Consider the following 9,454-nt stretch of genomic DNA (forward strand, 5'->3'; position numbering starts at 1 on the left):
AAATATAATTTATTTGTTATAATTCTGTTGCATTATTAAAGTTGGAATATAATGCAATATGATGGAAAATATGTTCTCACATTACAGAATTGATTTTGCTTGTTTTTATAGATTATTATAAATACTCTTTGATATAAAAGAAAATATGTTTTCCTCACTGATAGCACAAAATATATCAAATATGACAAAATATTTTTAATAATACTTAATAAAAGCATTATGGATAATGATGCTTGCTTTCTGACAAACCAGGAAAAGATAAATGCTGCTGTCACTGTTAGTTAAAAAAGAGTGATACAGAAATTGCAAGGAGGATGTTGTCTCCCAGGATTTCTGGTAGTCATTTTTAATAATACATGCTGCTTTGCTTCAGGGGTTTACACTAATAAGAATAATAAGACAAAATGGTTATGTAAACCACTAAAGTTAAAAAAAAAACGCCTGTAGTATTTAAAACATCTTGTGTTTTGTAATTTTGTACACAATTCTCATAAAAGGTTTTGTTGTTTATTTTCCAGAAGAATGTATTCACTAGTAAAGATGATGATCCTAGGTGAAACTTAATGATGTTATTATTTTGAATAACATACCTTTTGTCTATATAATTAATTTTCTTAAAAATTATCATACCTCAATCAAAATTTATCCTCACATCAAATAAGCACTATGGATGGTCATATAAAGCTAAATAGTCACATTAAGTAACCTACAATATAAATCTCATATAGTTCTGTGAGTTGTTTGACAAATTTTTAATTTTATCTTTTAAATGTAAACTCCTCATTTTACATCAGACTGTGAAAGTACAATGGTTTGTTTCAAATTAACTCATCCTTCTATGCTATTCCACTTGTAATCAAATTAAGAAAAAAGATCTAACCTAATAACTTTATCTTAGTTTCGAAAGTATCTTATAGATAGAGAAGAAAAATATTTGGTTTTCTGTTTGTTTTTAAAGATTTAATTTATTTATAGAGCTAGCACAAGTAGGAGGAGCTGCAGAGGGAGAGAGAGAAGCAGGCCCCCTGCTCATCAGGGAAGGGTTTCATCATGAGGGGCTTGAATCCAGGACACTTGAATGACTGAGCCACACAGTTGCCCCTGTTTTGTTTTGCTTCATTTTGTTTTAATGTATTGGTATTGTACACTTTCTTCTCCTTTATGTTACTTGTGTTTTTGTTTGTTTGCTTGTCTGTTTTTGTCTAATGTGAAGCTCTACCAAGCATTACAGAAAGGGTTCAGAGGTCTCTGAAGTCCCAACAACTCAAACAGAATCATTCCTAAAGACTAGATCTTTTGGAATAATATGATAAAGGAGATAAAGAAGTGCTGACATTAAAAAGGGTGTTCTGTTCTTTTGGGTTTTTTTGTTTGTTTGTTTTCTGGGTTTTTTTGTTTTGTTTTGTTTTTTAGAATTTATCTAGTTATTTTGAGATAGAGAGCTGAGAGAGTACAATCAGAGGGGAAGGACAGAAGAAGAAGGAGAAGCAGACTCCCCACTGAGCAGAGAGCCTGATGAGATACGGGACTCAATCCCCAGGACCTTGGGATCATGACCTAAGCTGAAGGCAGAGGCTTAACCAACTGAGCTACCCAGGCACCCAAGAAGGGGTCTTGTTCTAACATACTCAAATATATACCAATCAATATGAAGATCAGAAAAATGTGTGCTTTGAGTACTCACTGAAAGTTGAGAATCAGACTGTAGTTAAGGATGCTGAACTAGGAAAAGTTGAGATGAAACTGCTAGACAGGTAGAAGCATGGACAAGGCAACAAGTGCATTGGCAGGATTTAGGTACTGGGGAACCAGTATTCCAGGTAGTAAACCTAGTGTTGGGAAAACCTGAGGCAAAAGGTGTGGAAAAAAGTTAGAAGAGGACAAGAAGCAAAATTCAGGGGTCTCATTATATTCTTCCTCTTCCTAATTCAATCACCACTTTCACACACACACACACACACACACACACACATGCATGCACGTGCATGCATGTGCAAGCACTGACAATCTCTATAGCAGTATGGAATCTGAGGGGTGGCAGATCCTGAAACAGGATAAGGTGGGAATAACTAAGAATCATAGACTCCCATAACTATTAGGTGTCCTTGAGGCATCTAAGCTCTTTTTTTAGATGGAGAATATGAGACTCAGAAAAGTTTCTCAGCTATTCTTCTCTGAGACCATTTCCTCCTATAAAACAAAACTTTTAAGAGGATTAAATATGGAATAACAAATAAAGCTTCTTAACTATTAGATGATCCCTATTTACATCTGCTTCTTCCATAAAACCATTCTGATTTTTCCTATCTAGAATAGGAAGGCTCTTAATAGATGTTCAGGAGTCCTGAAAACCATGTATACTATTACTTTTAGCCCCGTTTACTTATTCTTCAATTGCATTACATTTTGGGAGGAAGCATTTTCTTAGGAATAAGTTTTGCCTCACCTCTGAAATGTTACAGCTCACAAAATAATGACTAGAAAAACACAAGGCTGCATGCTAAGATAACTCCATTCTCCAGAGCAGTGTGATTGAATGCAATAATAAAATAAAAATTACCAAATAGCAGGGATTTTCTTTTTTTACAATTTTTTTTAAGATTTTATTTATTTATTTGAGAGAGAGATAGTGAGAGAGAACATGAGGGAGGAGAAGGTCAGAGAGAGAAGCAGACTCCCCGTTGGAGCTGGGAGCCCGATGCGGGACTCGATCCCAGGACTCCGGGATCATGACCTGAGCCGAAGGCAGTCGTCCAACCAACTGAGCCACCCAGGCGTCCCACCAAATAGCAGGGATTTTCAAAGTCATTTGTCATTAGTGAAATCACAATTGTCAAATCTGTATACCATAACACTTTTTTTTTTATCTATGAGGTACAAAACTACTCTGCAGGATCATATATATATATATATATATATATATATATATATATGTCTAGGATAGGTATCTAGGTAATGTAAATAATCTAGGATATATCTATATGTATATCTATTTATCTATTTGTATGTATATTTATATATCTGTATATCTAATGTAAATAATCTAGGATCTATCTATCTATCTATCTATCTATATATCTGTCTTTGGAATATATAGATATAGCCTATGTCCAGAAGATTTCAAATTAATTACAATTTAAGGTATTGTCATATTTGAAGACAGGACTGTATTTTTCCATTCTCACTCTCACTGTCTGATGTTAGAAATCATTCTAAGATCAAGCTGTAATGTAAATGACATTAGGTTTTCTTATACAAAATGCAAACAATAATGATAAATTTATGTAGAACCAGTTTTCTCCAGAAAACTGAAGAGCTCTTCAATTTAAAAAAAAATGGAATGGGGACTGGTATTCATGACAATATGTTACGGTGTTTTCGTATTCCTAGAGTGCAACTTTGGCTGATATACAGGTGTCAGAACAACACATCTTTATGACATCCACTAATGGAAGAAACGTGACAAATGCCCTTGAGCATAGTGTAAGGAGGAGATAAGAAGTAGCGCTTAGGGACAGATGGTGCTGATTTATTAGTTTGAAATGTTAGAGGGGAAGTGTTTTCTGCATATTGAATTAGAGGTAATGCAGAGGTAATGTTTGAGATTATTGTGTTGGGCTTGATATTTTGAGACTGAATTTGAACCAAAATTATCTTATCTTTTAGGCAGATTTAATGACAATAGAGATGGCTGGATTTGAAAAGACCTTGCATCTTTTGAGACATGCTCAGGTAAACAATGCCCTGGGTCTATGGCTCATGAATACATTTGAAGTGAATGCAGGCTTTTTTTAAAAAAAAAGTTTTTATTTTCTATGGCAATTACATTATGATTCAAAGACAAAGCCAAAATACTTTGCAACCAAAGCATCTATTTTATTGTGGTTTGTCAATGAGATTAAATCTAAAAGAAATTATTGTGGATGGAACATCCATAATCACAGATATTCACTTGTCTGTTGCTTTACTGATCGACTTTGTGTTATGTGGATTTGGTCTCAAAGAAATAACTGCAAGAGGATTTATTTCATTACTTTGCTATTAAGATAATAGATACTTTAAATTGATTAATTGGTTCTTCAACCACATTAGGTTTTTGAGACTTCCAAATTAAAATGAGTTCATATAAATTGCTTGATGATTAAATTTTAGAAATGAACTCTTAATTTTATATAATCTCTACCCTAGTATCTGAGAAAGGTGCAAGATTCTGTAGTATATCATATATTTGATCACATTTTATGGGTCCAGCATGCTACTGTTGCACTACTCTGCTGTTATGTGATCACATTTTAAATTAAGCATTCTCACTTAGGAAATCTGAACTGATATGCACACAGTTGGGAAAAATGTGTTTACCTCAATGGAGTTACTATTTGGCTATACATACTATACAGCTAAACATTCTGTAACTTCTTTCCATTTCATTATTTATTGAGATATTTTCATTGATGTTTACTGTTTTCAGAAATAGGTGAAAAGGAAAACATGGTCTACTATATAAAAATATCAGATTGAAAAGGAGACTAAAATTGTGGTGTTTCTCTTCTTGTTTTATTTCTCTTACTAAAGCCCCTCACCTATAAAAAATGTAATCATTTACACTTATTGTACATCTATAAATATTGTGTAGAATGTTTACAAAGAGCTTAGACCTCAGCATAAAGTGAAATTTCTAGAGATAATCAAGTGGCTAATATATAAAACATACTTGTATAGTACTTTAAAATCTCAACTTATTTGTTTTAATATTTTATTTATTTATTTGACCCAGAGATAGATCACAAGTAGACAGAGAGGCAGAGAGAGGGGGAAGCAGGTTTCCCGCTGAGCAGAGAACCTGATGCAGGGCTCGATCCCAGGACCCTGAGATCATGACCTGAGCTGGAGGCAGAGGTTTAACTCACTGAGCAACAAAGCCACCCCTAAAATCTCAACTTACTAAAATATTTTGTATTTGTTATGGTAAAAATCCTGAAAGATCATCAATGTCTGTATCATTGACTCCACTTCTGTATTTAAGCTAACTGAGATTCCAAGGAAATAAATGATTGATTCATTGTCATTCAGCTGAAAGTGGAGCAGTAACATGGATATTTGAAGACAAGTGTTCATTATCCTATAACCACACTGTTTTACTTTATGAACAATAAATATATATGTGCCATCATATGTAGACATTGTGAGTAATGACATATATCTAGTCTGCTATACATAGGAAGGAAAAATAGTGAACAGAATATAAACTATGCAGACAATATACTATTTGTTTAATTTAAACACTTATTGAATTAAAAAATAAATTAATAGCATAAAGGACATTTTTCTCTCGAAAAGCTTAATCAGGAGACAAATGAGAAAATTTGTTGAATATGTAAATGTTAGACGCTGTAAAGAATTTTACATGTTTGCCAATTACTTTACTCTGTCTAGCTCCTCTCATGCAACACACCAATTCATTGTAAATATTAAAAAAGCTTTAAGTGATATGATAGTATGAGTTTAAAAAGAAAAAAGAATTGAATGGCACCACCTGTCTTTAACACAGCTCCCCAAAATAAATATGTAAATTAGAAACACTTGGGTTTCCATGTCATGCCATAGAAAAATGTGGAAAGAAAAAATAACACAAGGAAGCTGATTAGTGAATCATGCCAGCTGATTAGTAGGGGGGGGCGAAAAAGCAAAAGTCAAAGAAGCTGCCTCAGGTTCACATGCTGTTGATTGGCCAACTAATGCAGGAGATTTCATGGATATGACTAATGCTAAATTCATATTTACCCTACAGAAATTTGATAAGGACTAATTAGGGTATTCAACTCCAAAAGATAATACTGAAAGAGGGAAAAGAAGCACATTCCCTGCAGATTTCTTTTTTTTTTTTTTTTGATTTATTTACTTGACAGACAGAGATCACAAGTAGGCAGAGAGGCAGGCAGAGAGAGAGGAGGAAGCAGGCTCCCCGCTGAGCAGAGAGCCCGATGTGGGGCTCAATCCCAGGACCCTGGGATCATGACCTGAATCGAAAGCAGAGGCTTTAACCCACTGAACCACCCAGGCGCCCCTCTGGCTGTATATATTAATTCACAGCAGCCTTTCTAAAATTTTCTACCAGGAACTACCATAGTATTCTTACCACCTTCCTATCAATACTCTATGCTGTTCTTCCTAAACTTTCCTGTATTTCTATCTATAGGTCTCTACCGTTTGATATAAAATTAACAAATCCAGCTAGACTCAGTCTCATTTTTCAAATACACTGTAAATTAAATACTTCTTTTATTATCATTAGTTGTCCAGATTTAACCACAATTATGAGAGAAAATATTTGCATGTTTATTCATTAAAGGCATCCTCACCATGGGAAGCACAGGGTGAGGACCACAAGAAGTTTTAAAAATAGCAAATTAATTAATTATAATTTCATATACAGATTTATTCTCAAAGTTAGTGATTTGTTTAATTAAAAGTATTTCCATTTAATTGAGTGGATAGCTAACATATTCAATAACCCTCACTTTCTAGTAAGAAATATGTTTCAAAAGTAAAAGATTTATAGTTTTCTATGATGATAGCTTATATGATAATTGTCCATACTTACTGTAGGATATCTGGTCAACAAAATGTTTAACAAAATCCTTAAAATGTTTAAAAAGGCAGTATAACATTATCCATAATTTTACCATTCAGAGATGAATGTTAATATTTTTGTGTAAATGAAGCAAGCCCTTTTTTGAATGCACACACAAACAGAAAATGGCACATCCTGGAGGGACCTGTCCTGGGCCCTTCAAGGTTCATCAATTATAATAAATGTACACTCTGATGGGAGATGTTGATAGTGGAGAATGGCTGTCCCATTTATTGAATTTCCTAAACTGATGACTATATATTATTTTTATCTCTACACTTCTAATTATTGGTTTTTTTATCATTTCTGCACAGATATTTCCAGATATGCAAGGACTTGAGATTCATATTCTCTAAGTGTTCTTAGATGTTGCAGAATCAAGTATTTCTAAGATAATATTTTACTTCTTACTATTTAAGAGGATGTTCTAAGTAAGTTTTATTGAACTAGATCCCCTGCTCAAAAATAACAACTTTAATAATACTATGCTGTCATTCACTGTTACAATTTAATTTATTTGTAATCCAAGGCTTTTCCATCCAAGAGTTTTATTTGAAAGGCACTCCTTAAGTGGAAGCTCACTCCTTAAAAATCAATTTTATTTATATATGTATGTGTGTGTGTATATATCTATATGTGTGTGTATGTGTATATATATACATATATATGTATATTTTTATTTTATTTTATTTATATATATATATACATATACATATATATACATATACATATATACATATATATGTATATATATACACATACATATATATATACACACATACACACACACACATATAGATATATACACACACATACACACACATGCATGCTATAGAAATGCTACCCTGTTGGAAACTGGATATGGGAATGGCCACAACAACAACAAAAAAATAGGGTCCTGACATGTAAGGTGAAAGGATCATTAAAAGCAAATTCACATTTGTGTCCAATATTTAAACTATATCACTTAAAAATGCATTAAAAATATGTCCCTACAATTATATATAGATGTTCCATGGAATTTTCAGTGGAACCAAAGGAAATTTGCATAATAGTATCAATGCATATGATTTAATATATCTTAAATATAACCTGAGTGATCTAAGGATAAAAGAGGACACCCTTAATGAAAACAACCACCTTTCATGCCTTTTTTGGCACTTTATTAAATGCATATCCTGTATTTTACGGTGAAGAAAAAATAAAGTAGTTCTGTTCTGATTTAGTTACTCTACCTGTCATGTCTATAAATGACATTACTGCAAAATCTTGATAATTACCTAGAAAATAGATGAATCTTCTGTTTTTCAAATTGATACCATTGGTAATACTCTTTTGGTTAGCTGTGTCTGACTATTGAGATACCACAATTAAAGAAAAAAATATGAGATTTGTGAATATACAATATCAGATATAACTTTTAAATAATGTTATTTCATTCTAAGGTACTCAATATTCATTCAATAAAATGTATATGCCATGCAATTTACTATGTTCATGGTATTTGATAGTGAAGGGGAGATTTTGCCATCCCCAAAATATTCTGCTTTGGAGAATCAATTATTTTAAACTAGTTATTTTTAAGAAATAGCAGACACAGTGAAGCTCTGAAAACAGAGTAGAAGTTCTACTTCTTTAAGAAACACATATATTGGGGTGCCTGGGTGGCTCAGTAGGTTAAGAAACACTTCTATTTATAAGAGAAATCTCCATTTTAAATGTGTCTTCCATGCTGCAGCAGAAAATACAAGATAAGCCAATCTCTAGAAACTGTTAGCAGTAGAGAAGGCAAGAATTTAAATCACATAAGAACTTTTTCTAAGGTGCTTTTCCTGGTAACCTCCCATAAGTGACTCCCCACCCCAACTTTTTTGTTTGTTTGTTTGTTCGTTTGTTTTGATGAAGTTCTAGAACCTAGGTGAGGTTCGGTTGGCTGAGGTCTGAAGCCGATGACCAAGAAAGAATTCTTGAGACATCTTTGTGCAAAATGGTGATTTATTAAAGCACGGGGACAGGACCCATGGGCAGGATGAGCTGCTGCCCCGGGTTGTGAGGGATGGCAGGTTATGTACCCTGTGGTTGGGGGAAGGTGAGGGGAAGGGAGGTTTCAACAGAGTTTTCATATGCTAAAGAGGGCCTAGGAGGTGCCAGGAGACCAATGCTGTCTTTTAGCAAGCCATTCACTATTTTGCTATCAAGTGTCTTTGTTAGTGAGACTTGGGTTTAGAAGAAATTTAACTTTTATTTAGGGCTGAGGAACTGAGTTATTTGCCTCTGGAAATTGTGCTATTGATAAGGTAACTTCTTTGTTTATAGATCTCTAGGACATTTGTAAAGCAAGGGAGACTCCTGTCTGGCAGGATGTGATCTCTGCAAGTTAACTATTTGTTTCTTATGGCGGTCAGGGGTGCCTGAGGAATGCCACACATATGACTGAGCGGAAGCGGATGAAGAGGGGGGTGCAAGGCGCCAGCTTTTGTTTTGTGTTCAGCCAGCCTCATGCTCCCTCATCATTCCCCCCTGAACAATTTTGACCCTAAATCTCTAAGATGGTTAAAGGTGGAAGGTCTCATCTTCTGTAATTTCTTCCTGCTGAATAGGGGTGTAGAGCTGTCCCTACCCACTTGGGTCAACATTGATCAGTGGAGAGATGTATAAGGGAGTTACGAAAGGTGGAGGCAGCTGAATCCAGCTCTGATAGAGAAGAAGTGTCTCTGTGCGTGGTCAGGATCATCTGTCGTGGTGAAGTCATTGTAGCAATGGAGTCTTGGCACCAAGTAGAGAAACACTGAACAAAGCAACATATTAAGATTAATAAGGCGA

This window comes from Neovison vison, chromosome X (assembly GCF_020171115.1).
Source record: "Neovison vison isolate M4711 chromosome X, ASM_NN_V1, whole genome shotgun sequence".
Classification (NCBI taxonomy): Eukaryota; Metazoa; Chordata; class Mammalia; order Carnivora; family Mustelidae; genus Neogale; species Neogale vison.